The 12,025-nt window shown below is 46.9% G+C and overlaps 1 protein-coding gene across 3 annotated transcripts in view; it reads left to right on the top strand.

Annotated features, from left to right (window-relative positions):
• Positions 1–12,025, top strand: part of PRKCH (protein kinase C eta) — a 113,904-nt gene that overhangs the window by 56,275 nt on the left and 45,604 nt on the right. The gene's annotated exons all lie outside the window — the stretch shown is intronic.

Genomic DNA, 12,025 nt, shown 5'->3' with positions numbered 1-12,025 from the left:
GAAATGGTACCAAGGGAGTGGTGCTTGTATAGCAGGACCCTGCTATTTCCAGTCTTTCCTGGGTTCCTCTTTAACTTGAATCCCACTTTGCTTCATTGTCTGGATTGTCTGTAACAGAAAACCACTTCCCCTCTGATGATAAACAACACCAAAAAGGGAAGTGTTTGCAAAAAAAGTGTAGATGATTCATAACATCTTTTGCCCATGGTCTGCACTCAGTGGCACCCACTTCAATCCAGAATAACCAGATTTAAATTGCTTACAAAAGCACAATTAAACCCCTTTGCTATAGTAGAGAAATGATTGCAACCCCAGGGTATTCACTGGACCCAATCCTTCCACGAGGTCTTAACCAGGCTGATACAAACTTGGGATTTCTGTTTATTTTTTGTATGGCATGGGGATATCCCCTCCATTAATAAGACCTTGGCAGAAAAAGATATATATATATTTATATATTTATATATATTTATATATATATATATATATAAACCATTATATATATAAAAAGAGTAACCACTTATTCAAAATGTCATCCTGCAGCCATATTTAAAAAGCTATGGACTGGGGGCACGGTAGCACAAATACCCAGTTTGCAATTACATGGAAACCACATCACATGTATCACAGTTACAGCCCAGACTCTTAAAATGTGGTATTAATGGTTCATGTTATAAAAAACAAAGCACAGCTCCCGGCTGCCATGGAGATCCTGGATACATAATGACCTATGTTATTACTGCCTTTAGTAATTTTTCAAGAACTAGCTGTTTTGAGGCCTCCTACCATTTGTCAAGGCCAAGTCAGAGCCTGATCCCATAGGTCAGGACAAGCTGGGACTGAGTGGCAGAGCAGTAGCCCAGCTGGAGGGCAGACAGAGCTTATGGTAGGTGCCAGGCTCAGTATGAGCCAGCAGTGAAGCCCCATGGAACGTGAGCTAAATTATGGACTGGGCTGCTTCAGGAGCTCGGGAGAGTCATTATCCCTTCTTCCCGGCACTGGCGAGGCTGCACCTAGAACAGGGGTGTCCAGTTATGGCCTCACCTCTCCCAGTTCAAGAAGAAATCATGGAAACTCAAAAGGAAGGCTCTTGGAAGTGCCTGAGATGCTGCTGCAGTTTGAGGACAGCGCACTCATGGGTTCTGAGGATTTGGCTGGATCCAGAGCAGATTGAATTCTGGTTCTTTTATAATATCCCACCCAAACCAGCAAACTCTTCCCCTGGCTTAAGGAGCCTGAGGGTGACTTTAACAGCCTGGGACATGTCTGTTCTGCATGCTGTGATGTCATCTGGTGCCAGGAATGCACCATTCTTCCAGGGATGCCCATCCCTGGAAGTGTTCAAGGCCAGGCTGGATGAAGCTCAGAGCAACCTCGTCTAGTGAAAGGTGTCCCTGTACAAGAGAGGAGGGTTGTAACTAGATGACCTTTAGCATCTCTTCCAACCCAAACCATTCTGTGATTCTATGATTAGCTGAGCAGGCACAAGTACCCGAAACAGCAATGCATTACCTGAGTTCATCTATACTGCTGCTGCTTCTGCTTGCCTGTTTTAGAGCTGGCTGAGGTTTTTCTGAGCTTACATTAGCCACTGACGGTTTTCAGAAAGGTTTTCTGTTCTCTTGTGCTGCCTCTGTGCTCAGTGTGACCCTGCTTTAGTCTCAGCTGCAGCGTAAGTGATGCCTGCCAGCAAGGGTGGCTTTGTTTGCCCAGGGTGGGCTGAGGCTGCCTGACCTCCTCCTCGCTCCATCAGGGCTGAATCCTGCAGCCACTAGGTGGTAGGAGCTGCAAGGGCTAGCTCTGCCTGGTGTGGGTCACACTTTTCAGAGCCTAAAGATGAAATAGCAGCAGCTCAGCAGGCTGGCAGAGGCTGGATGTAGCCATCTGTGTGCCCAGCACTGGGCTAGGCAGTTTTGGACTTGCACCTCCGGATTCCTTTCCTGTGAAAGGCAAGGAAAGAGTCCAACTGCTCCATTGCAGGGGGGTAATTAAAGTCCTGCTCCAGCTGCATCTGTGGGAGGTCTTCCTTGCTCACCATATCTCTGTTTTTTAAAATTTTAAACTTTTTTTTAATTGAAGGCCTTGCCTTGGGAGCTTTCCACCTTGCCTAAGCCATTTAACTCTGCTTTTTTCTAGGGCCTTAGAATAATTCTTTAGTGTCAGAGAGGATTATGCTTCCTCTCCAGTAATCTCTGAGTTGCTGACAGGTGCTGGGACCTGAGGATAATCACGGATCCTGAATTAGGGGTCACAAGCACCAAAAAGTGTTTGTTTCCTTTTACCTGACACTGGTGTCATCGAACACTTCAACAGTACTGTCCTAGAAGGGGTGAAAGAGGCTATATATATAAATAAATAAGTCAGGAATGTGATCCTGGGGAATGTGAATCCTGGAATGTTTTAATTAAAATCAGCTTGCGGTAAGTAGGTCCTGTCTTCTTTGGGGTTTAGGAGCCATCCTTCCTGCACAGGTGGTTTGCTTTTAAATCCTTTTGTCTTCACTCATATGCATGAGAATGAAGAGGGCTGGGAGAGATCAGCTTCCCATGCAAATAGTGTCGAATAGCTTCTGGGTTTTATGTTTATTGCCCTTATCCCTTTTCTCATAACCAAAGAGTCCTTCCAGGGGACTGTCCCCCAGGCGATGCTGTTCCCAGCACTGTCCCCGTCAGCCAGCCTGATCGTTATATGGATTTGCTTTCCCTCTGGCTCTGCTGACAGTTGCTGAGGCTCAGAGCATGCCCCTATTGTTCCAAAAATAGTGGGACACGAGAACTTGGCAGAGGGATGTGATTTTTCTATAACGAGCATCCTTCAAGATAATAATGAGCCGGGTGCTATTTAAGCCAGGCGGGACTGGCCTGGGACTCCAGGACAGTATAATCATGGAACTGGTCCCATTTTACAAGGACAGCCTGCTGTTTGGCATGCAGTTTTTTTGTCCCCTTTACTGGCTGCAGGCTGATCAACATGGAAGAGGAAGGTTTCTCCACATCTCCACTGGCTCTTGGGACACTCAGGCAGTTCTGCCAGGGTCAGCGTGGGCATCTTGTCAAGGGTCACCTAATTGTTTAGAGAGATGAGCCTGTATTTCACCTCCCAGAAGTGTTAGAGCTGACCTGGAGCCTTCAACAGGGACATCATTTTCAAGTGAGGGCCCACGAGCCAAAGTGGTGGGACTGAGAGGTGGCAGCTCACCCACCCCTTGCCCCCAGGTGCCACAAGGGAGGCCTGAGTGCCCTTGTTTGTCCAGGGGAGTCCTCGGTCATGGTCCCTCCAGGGGATCATCAGCATCAGCCTGGTTGTCCACCAGTGACTCTAGTGTCACCAGGTGGGTAGAGCACAGGGCAGAGCACGGTGTGCTGGAGGTGAGGGAGGCTGGAGTGGCAGTGACAGCTTTCCTGGGGCTCTGGGAGATGAGGAAGTGCCCTGACACAGACTTTGGAGTGTGCTGGTGGGCATTCAGGAATTAGTGAGGCCTCTTTGATGTTCTCTTTGCAAGGCACTGAGAAGGAGCAGAGAGGATGGCTTTGATCCACTCCCAGGCTCTGAACCCCCAGCATTCCCTCTGTGGCATGTCGTGGAGGCACAACTCTGTGCATGCATTCACGTGACAGCCAAATACACATCTTGGATGCTTTTCTGCAAGCACTGAGACTTCTATTCTTGAGAGTTGAGACCCATGTTAGCCCCAAACCACTCTGCTGGAAGGCTCTGCAAGTAAGGCTTGAAGGAGCTTGAGTTATGCTTTACCTGGGGTGGTGGGTTGGTTTTTGGGGTTTTTTTGACAAGGAGGTACAGGGGAATTTCCTCTCCCACCTTCACTCGCCAGTGCAGCTCCTGCAGGTGTGTGCACCGCGGTGCCCTCATGTTGGCTTTGTGACCACAGCAGGGACAGCCAATTTCTGCTTTCCTCTGGCTCTCGTCCCGTCTAGCACAGCATAAAAGCAGGCTGGCCAAAAGTGCATCTTTCTGTGGTTTGACAGTGTTCACATCCACCAAAAACCCCTGATGTGTTTGCTGGCACACTGGTTCCAGTTGTCAGTGAACCAGACGTGCCAGGCCTCCGCAGCCTGCTCGGAAAGGCTCTGCTTTTTCTGATGTGTGCAGTGACACCTTGCAGTGGTGACTTTGTTGCAGGAACATTCGAGGCTGGGGTTTTTTTGCAGGCAGGAGGTGAAACAAGATCAGACTGACATTTCTGACTCTAATCTGTGAACTTTGCTGGGCGTCCACACTTGGGCTGCACACTGAGGTGATGTGAGCTGAGGTGAAAACATGAGCTGGAGGGTTGCAAGGGTCAGCTGCCATCGTCGTGTCGTAGTTCCCCAGAGTAACTTTCTGACCCCAGATGGTTGAGGGGCTTTGGATATTTGCATTTTCATGAAGCTGAAATAAATGCCTGTCTCCATCTGCAGTGGCTTAGGGGAGAGAGTGTAGCTTGGACAAGTCATCAAGCTCAGTGCAAGGGTAGCCAAGTGTGTTGCCTATGGTTAGCCACAGTATGTGAAACTAGTATTTTTTGGCCTTAAAATCAAGGAAGTTGCAGCATAAAAGGGGATCAAAATGGAAGCAGCTCTGAAGCAGCCTGAGCAAGCAGGTGTCAGTCAGTATTGAGGAGGAAGAGGAAGAAAAAACAAAGGCAATCTAAGCTCATAGAAGAGGTAACTAACTGAGGTGTGAGCCAGTGGTGCTTTAGCTTTCAGTCTCTTTGAATCCATATTGCTTTCCAGGTGATGTTTAAGGTGAGAAGGTGATTTACACACCCTCACAGCAAGCTGTTTCCAAGTGGCTTTGGGGGTGTTTTGGCACTCTTAATTTTTGTGAAGACCTTTGGCTGAGCTCATAGAGGTCTCTAGCCTTCCCTAGCCCTGCCTGAGCCAGCAGATAGTGCAGAGCTCAGTATTTTGTAAAATGGGAAGAGCTATTGCAGGTTGGTCACTCTAAACTGAAAACACCAATTTCAGTAGCCTTTTTGAACTGAAGGGTGTAAAAAAAGCATGGTATTTATAGGGTTATTCTCTTCTGAGACACCAAGATGCGAGCAGCCAGCTGAGGGGTGCAGATGTCCTATAAATCTTTGATTAACAGGTAATGTCTACAGTCATACACTCGAGTTCCTTATTTCTCAATTTATTCCCCTCTAAGTTCAGCCAGTCCTTTGAATTTTTTTAATCTTTCAGGTGGGAAGAAGTGTTTATGTAGTTTTCTGTACCATTTTAAAAGGTCTGGAGGGGAAGATTTTGTTTTGCTTCTTCTTTCAATTTGTTTTTTATCCTTGTAATATCTTATTTTAATGATGCTCCAAGTGTCCTTTTTTTTAGTTGGGATTAAAAAAACAGACTTTTTTTTCACATAATTGGTTGACTTACCTGAGTTTTGATTTTTTTTTTTTTCTAATTCGGGTCTGGTCTTGTTTCAAATGGAACACACACAGGTGAACAAGATAATGATCATCCTTTTGCACATATGCTGTGTGAAAGTTTCTAGTGAAAAGATGAGCTAATAGTGTAAAGCTGCTGTGAATTAGGCTGTCTTGCAGGGAGGGGATGAGGAGGAAGGATGTGTGTATGGTTCACTTGAATACCCCAGAAGAAGCATTGTTCCAGACAAATGACTGAATTTGCCTGTTACAAAAACTCTCCAGCGTATGAGCTTGAAATTTCAGCCAAGTGGTTAAGAAAATAGGGACAGGAATTTGGAGGATACAGTCAGATTTGGGGTTTTTGTTTAGTTTTGGGGTTTTTTTCCCTGGGGCAAGTGGGAACCCACAACTCCCCTCAGCTAGCCCTGGTTTGTGGTTGTTGTTGAGCTCCTCTGGAATGAGCTCAGCGTTGATGCTGCACTGTGCACCCGGGTGCCAGGGCTGCCTTTACCCTGAGGGACCCTGCAGATTTTATTTATGCAAATGGCAAGAGCCAGTTTATGATTCTCTGGGCAATGTGTATGTGCCTTGTTGCAGTGGCCCCACAGGGAGCCTCATGGTGCCCACTGTCAGCAGCGTCAGAGAGCAGAGTGTGGTGGGGTGATAGCCAAGGATAACTGCCCCATTTATGTGGTTGTGACGGTGGCTGGTGACTATGAAAGGAGCTAAAAACGAGCCTGGAGTAGGGAAGTGACCTGAGATTCTCAGAACTGTGTTCACCAGCTGCCCAGCCTGGAAGAGACACCACATGCAGCTTATGCCCATTCTGAGTTGGCTTAATTGTCACTGCACCTCCTTCTAGCTTGAAAAACCACCCAAAACCAGCAGAAGAAAGAAACCTTCCCCTTCTCAGCCTTTCAGCTGCATCACACAGTGATCCCCTCATCTGGGTAGCCTCAGGGCTGGATGTGCTGTCTGTGGCTTGGTTCCCTGAGGCAGAAGTGGTTCCTGGGGCTGGCGGGCACTTCCACGGCCACTGAAGCAGGGAGGAAGAACAGCCCACAGAGCAGCCCTGCTTGGCAAGCAAATGGCTGTAAAACCTGCTGCCTCTCTGCTTGGGAGTCCTGGGCCATGCCATGGCCATCACCTATAATGTGAATGGGCTTCCAGCTGAGCCAGCACGGGGCAGAGGTGTTCCTTGATGTAGTTGCTGTGATTTGAAATCAAAGGGCCAAATCTTTACCTGACATCAGTCACTGCCTTGCTCCGTTGCAGTCAGGCGAGAGTGGCTTTGTCTGGAAATTTGGGGCTGAGCTCATTAGATCTTCTCCTGTGCTCACAGACGTGTTTGTAAAAGAGTTGTTGTCGTGACTGCTTCATGGTGAGCCTGTTCACAGGACACCTGTGATCCTCCCTGGATTTGAAACCATGTGTAAGGCCCCTGGACATCTGCCTTCCTTAACCCCCAGAGCTAGGAGCAGCAGGCAGCTCATGAGGGTGCTACCTTGGTTCAGGGGCAGGATACTGGGGGGAAGCATTCCCAACAGAAATTCATAGAATCTATGGATTCTGTGAGGGGCTGGGTATGAAATCATAGAATATGCTGAGTTGGAAGGGACCCAATCAGGATCATTGAGTCCAACTCCTGGCCCTGCACAGAACAGCTCTGTGCCTGAGAGAGCATTGTCCACACCCTCCTTGAGCTCTGCCAGGCTTGGTGCCCTGGGGAGCCTGTTCCAGTGTCCAGACACCCTCTGGGTGAAGACATTTTTCCTAATAGCCAACCTAAACCTCCCGTGACAAAACTTCAGGCCATTCCCTTGCATCCTGTCACTAGGCACCAGAGAAGAGATCAGAGCCTGCCCCTCTGCTTCCCCTCATGAAGATGTTGAAGACCACAGTGGGGGAGGGGAAGCATTTCCAACAGGAATTCATAGAATCTGTGGAGGGCTGGGTATGGAGGACAAGCATTTCCTCACAGAGCAGCATCTAAGAGTGGGGCATGGCTGTGTTAGTCCTACAAAGATAAATACTCAGTTACAAACCTGTTTATTATTCCTCCTTCAGATCCTATGCTTTGCAGTGCCTTGACCCAGATACAGATGGCCACTTGCACTGCTGGGGAGTTGGACATGGGGCTTTCTGGAGCCCAGTACTGAGAAATCACGGTTTATTTGCTCGCTCCCAGCAAGACCTAGGGCAGATTTGCTTTGTGTGGGGGTTGTGGACCACGAAGGGAGAACATTGGGAACACTGAGAGAGCCTGCCAGCTTTTGTAATTATCTTGTAATAATTTGCTTGCATGCTCCCTAAGCCCTGCTACTCTTTTTGGAAACAATAAAGTTTCTCTGGGAAGCAGTGACACAGCTGTCTCTGTTTGGGGATGATTTGGAAAGCCTGCCTTCTGCTCTGCAAAGCATTAACTGCCAAAACAGGGAAAAATGACTGTTTTCTTGGGGGGACCCTTTGGCTTCAGTGAACTCAGATTGAACCCAAAGCTGATTTTCTAAGGAGTTGTGTGCATGACTTATTTCCAAAAAGATGAAATGCAAACTAAGTGGAATTCCTGAGCCAGGCTGATTTTTCAGGGGGGTAAATTGGACCCTTGTGATTGGAGATAAGGTCCCAAGTGTCTTCAGAGATCTTTGGTCTTGTGTGGGTTGTACATGGACATCAGCTATGAGTAGAAGAGGGTAGAAGTTGGCCATCACACTGGAGGGAAAGGATGCTCTTTTAATAAAACCTGGATATTTTTTCTTCCCCTGTGATGACAAAGAGGGAAGGGTATGAGGATCCAAAACAGCTTGTAGAGCTGGTGAGGACAAAGGGCTTAAGTGATGCTTGAGATGGTTTTCAGTGTTTGCAAGGGGCAGTAACCAGTGTGTGGATTGTCCTTCTTGGTGGCTTTTGCAGTCAGGGACTTTCTTCAAGCCCCACAAAACCCCCTAAGACAATGAAAGAATATTATGGGTATTTACAGGTACTGTCAACCACTGCTGTGCTTCCAACAGCCTTTGCCCTGCTAATAAGGGAGCAAATAGGGATGGAAAACTGAAATTAAAAAAATAATTTTTTTTTTAAAGCCAAGAAAAATAAAAGAGACAGCTCTCTTGCATGAAAATTGATAGGATTAATCTCTAGGTGTAGTCCAGCCTTGAAATTAACCTGCCTGGTCCCATGGATTTTGTTTCCTTCAAGTGTTTCTTTAATTTACAGTAACAATTGCTCTGAGACTTTATTCATCTTGATCCCAGTCCAGGAGTGGTGCAATGTGATTTCCTCCTGCGGCTGCCACTTGCTGCAAAGCCTTTCATGTCACTGTTTCCTGTTGACTCAAATGCTCCTTTCTTACCACGTCAAACAGAGATACCAGATCAGGGAGACTTCTGGGCAAAGCACAATAGAAAAATACACATGTGAGGAGTTCAGCACTGGGCCCTGTCGAAAAACAATTCAGCTGCTCCTTATTCTCACTGGTGGTCCCCAAGAAAGGAGACACATAACTGACTCTTAGGTCAAATTTGCAAGTGTCTGAACTATCTGCTGTTTTAAGATTTACTTTTCCTGGCCCCTTTTAAGGTTATTAACTCAGTCTTACTCTTCCAGCTGCAAATTGCCTTCTTTCTTTTTTTCTTCTTTCCTCTTTTTTTCCCTTCCTCTTTTTCCCTCTTTCTTCTCCCCTGTTTCCCCTGCCCTTCCCTGCCTCTCCCTCCTTCTCTTCCTCTCTTTTCATTGCCCTCTGTGGCAGCGGCAGCCCTCCTCTTCTCTTTTCCTTCCCCCCCTTCCTTTCCCACCTCTTTTTTTTTTTTTTAATAGGACACTACTGGTTATTTTATTTCTTAATGATTCTTGGAGGAGTGGTTGGTCTTTGCAGCTTAGCAAGCTGATGGTCTTCCTTAAGAGTAAAAATGGGAGGCCTTGCCTGGCTTTTAGATGCTTTTCCCCAAAGGATGGTCATTAGTGCTCATTTTCCTAATGCTTGTTTCCAGGCATGTAGCAGACCAATGCACAAATGCTGCATTATAAACCAGTTGTAGTACCCATCCTGCTCTTTTCTTCAGCAGCCCCATGGGCTTTCTAAGTGTTAGGAAAGTGGGCAGACAATAAGCTGGACTTCTTTAAAATTAAATTAAAAAAAAAAAAGTTTTAAAAGTTGAGTAACCCATAGTTCTGTATTTATGCTTGACCAGTGAAATGAGCCCATGGGTGGGTGTGACTGTATAATACATGTGGTTATGCTTGCTCAGGTTTGCAATTAGTCTGAAGCAAGAGCAGTTTTTAGCAAAAAGCTGCTAATTCCATGGCAGCAGTGATGTGAATTTCAAAATCAGCTGTTTTGGTGCTCACCTGAACATTTGAGAAAGAAGTAGTGTCTTCCTGTAAGCATCATAGTGGAGACGAGTACAACCAGAAGTCTGAGGTGGGCTGTGGAGTTTTGCCTGCTCTGGAGAAGCTGGACATAGATGTTTTAAGATAGGAAGAGTTAATTTTGTTTCCCTGAAGGTCACCTTTAAGGAAAGAATAGAAAATCCATGTGTGTTCACCTAAGTGCATGCATGTTTATACAGGCATATGTATCACATAAATACGCACACGCCATCCCTCACCAGGCTGCTGGGAAATTAAATTGCTTCCTGTTGGGGATCTGGCAAGAGGGATTTCTTTTTTAAGTATGGGCTTGAGGAGATGCCTGGACAAGCTGGGCTAGATAAGTGTGTGTCATGTGGAGAGATCAGCAAGGAAGGAGGTGGGAAAGAATAACAAGGAGATGTAAAAGCCAGCCTGACTGGCGAGGCAGAGGTGATGCCTGTGCTGCAGCTGGAGGAACAGGCAGGCACAGGACAGCCAGACTGAGCTTAACCAGTTGCAGTGAAGATGTGGCATTACAGGGCTGATGTGGGCTGAAGAGCCAAGGCTGCTGGTGGGTTTGCACATCCATGCTGCTCTGGCTCAGACTGCTGCTGTAGGACAAGCCAGCTTGGGTGTCTTTCGGTGCCCTCTAATAAAGACAGAGTGAAACAATGAGGTGGTGTTGTTTATATGGACTGGAGATAGCATTCAACACATGGCCTTGGTGCTGCAGTAGTGTTGTGAGAGTGCTGGGAGCAATGGTGAGGCTGCACCTCAAATTCTGGGTTCAGTTTTGGGAGCCTCACTGCAGGAAGGACATTGAGGTGCTGAGTGTGTCCAGGGAATGACAGTGGAGCTGGGTAGGGGTCTGGAGCACAAGATGAGGAGCAACTGGGGGTGCTCAGCCTGGAGGAAAGGAGGCTCAGGGGGAAGCTTCTCGCTCTCTACGACTCCCTGAGAGGAGGGCGCAGCCAGGTGGAGGTCGGGCTCTGCTCCCAGGGAACAAGGGACAGGACAAGAGGAAATGGTCTGAAGTTGCACCAGGGAGAGTTTAGGTTGGATATTAGGAACAATTTCTTCACTGAAAGGATGGTCAAGCTGCCTGGAACAGTCTGCCCAGGGCAGTGGTGGAGTCCCCATCCCTGGAGGTATTTGAAAGACATGTAGATGTGTGGCACTTGGTGACATGGTTTAGTGGTGGGCTTGGCCAGAGTTGGGTTAGTGGTTGATGGTCTCTAAAGGCCTTTTCCAACTCAAATGATTCTATGATTTAATGATCTTTACCTTCTGGAAGGAGCCCAGAAGGAGCTTCATGGCAGAGCCCAGGTTGGCTATGCGAAGCAAGCTGTCCTCATGTGTCACAAGCCATTTGCTTTCCTGCTCATTTCCATTGAGAAATGAGGGAATTTCTGGTTGTTTTTCTTCTGCTGTGTGCATCTCAAGATGTTAATACCAGTAGTCATTTCAAGCTGGCTGACTGCCAGAAAGTGGAGCATGACAATGCTTATCCTCTTAAACTTAGAGAGGGTTTAAAGGTAGCTTGTAGATAATTAACATCAGACCTGGGAAGGGGCTTGTGGGAAAGAAAGGCATGTACTACCATTAAAAGCCTGACTGGTCTCAGTTGAATTCTATGCCTGTTTTCCAATCTGCTTGTTCCTGCTACTCAGAGAAAAACTGAAACAACAAATACTGAAAGTCCTGAAACAATTGCTAAAAGAAATTTTTGAACTAGACTGCAACAATTTCGGGGTTTATTTTTGTGCCAAATCTCTCTGTGTCCTTCCTCTCACAGTCAAGTGAACACATGTGAAAGCCCTACTCACTGTTGAGCACACAGCTTAAGCGAGTGCCTCCCTATCTGCAGGCTTTTGCAAAAGCCAGAACAAAGCCAAAAAAGAAACCTCAGAGACTAACAGCTGTGGTTAATGAACTGAACTTTATCAAACAGGTTGCTTTTCTGCTCAGCAGAAATTTTATTTACACTTCATCCTTATCAGTTCCTCTACTGCCCAGAGACCTCTGCAGAGGTCTCTGTGCAGGTTCTCTGCATAGAATCATTTCCTAATCAGAGGAAAGCTGGAACATGAGGGCCCAAAAAGCAGCTGCCATGCAAGTGTATGGCAGGAAATCCCATCCTGGAAAACAGCCCACACTCTCCAGAAATAATGTTGGGATATCCTCGAGACAATGTTGTGGTGAAGCTGCATTCTGATTATGTATGTTGTGTTATGGAGCAGCTTTTCCCAGAGGTCTGAGATGTTTACTAGGGAGTCAGTGATTTTTTGCAGATTCCTCTTGTGCCACTGA

The sequence above is a fragment of the Corvus kubaryi genome, unplaced genomic scaffold, assembly GCF_017639235.1.
Source record: "Corvus kubaryi isolate FWS band 111438036 unplaced genomic scaffold, C.kubaryi_AGA036_p1.0 66, whole genome shotgun sequence".
In the NCBI taxonomy this organism is placed as follows: domain Eukaryota; kingdom Metazoa; phylum Chordata; class Aves; order Passeriformes; family Corvidae; genus Corvus; species Corvus kubaryi.
Note: the sequence above shows the minus strand (reverse complement) of the source record. Positions and strands in the feature narration are given on the sequence as shown.